Here is a 932-nt window from a genome sequence, read left to right as displayed (position 1 = left end):
GCCAGAATGATAAAAAGCTTAACACCTCTTATTTGACTTTTTCACTATTTTGAAATAAGAAAAAGATCCAAATCTAAAATGCAAAGGTCGTCTTATTCAAAACCTCAATCATCACATCCCCTCTCTCCCTCTTCACACCTCGGAACGCACTGTTCTTATAGAGAGAAAGGCGCTTTCCCATATTCTTAACCTGAAATGAAGGGGTACCCCCAGGAAGAGATCCAGTGGAGACAGCTAGGCCTGTAGCTCAGAGGATTAGAGCACGTGGCTACGAACCACGGTGTCGGGGGTTCGAATCCCTCCTCGCCCACAGCCTTCCAAAGGGTGAAGGGCCTTTACTTTCCCCCTGAGGGTAGGAAAATCATGATCGGGATAGCGGACGTAAAGCTATTGAACTTAGGTATGCTCTTTCCTTTTGTCGAAGTGGAATCGTAGAACAGAATGTGATATGATGAGATAGAATGCAATAGAAATAGAAACAAGGATAGCGAACGGGTTACCTACTCCTAAGGGTCAAAGCAAGCCCTTTAATTCAATTCTTTATTCTTACATTAAAATTCTTACATTAAAGAATGAATAAAATCTCCCCAAGTAGGATTCGAACCTACGACCAGTCAGTTAACAGCCGACCGCTCTACCACTGAGCTACTGAGGAACAAGGGGGGATTCGACCTCCTAGAGTTCAACTCCCGCTCTCAACCCATGAACAATATGAGTCCGAAGCTTCTTTCGTAACTCCCATAATTTCTTCGTAGTGGATCCATTCCATGCCTCATTTCATAGGGAAGCCCAAAGTGGCTCTATTTCATTCTATTTCACTTCCTAGCACTTCCTATCATTTAATATCCATACAGTGACGGTATTTAATTATGAAAGTTGGCTAAGTAGCTGACCCTATTAGTCCGTTCTTTTAAGATAAAGGAGCATAAGCC

At 42.8% G+C, this 932-nt stretch overlaps 1 non-coding gene across 1 annotated transcript; it reads right to left on the bottom strand.

Annotated features, from left to right (window-relative positions):
- Window positions 1–583: 583 nt before the first annotated feature.
- TRNAN-GUU lies at window positions 584–655 on the bottom strand. Its single transcript has one exon. It is a non-coding gene; the product is annotated as a tRNA-Asn (tRNA).
- Between the last annotated feature and the right edge of the window lie 277 nt (window positions 656–932).

Source organism: Triticum dicoccoides, chromosome 7A (assembly GCF_002162155.2).
Source record: "Triticum dicoccoides isolate Atlit2015 ecotype Zavitan chromosome 7A, WEW_v2.0, whole genome shotgun sequence".
Classification (NCBI taxonomy): domain Eukaryota; kingdom Viridiplantae; phylum Streptophyta; class Magnoliopsida; order Poales; family Poaceae; genus Triticum; species Triticum dicoccoides.
Note: the sequence above shows the minus strand (reverse complement) of the source record. Positions and strands in the feature narration are given on the sequence as shown.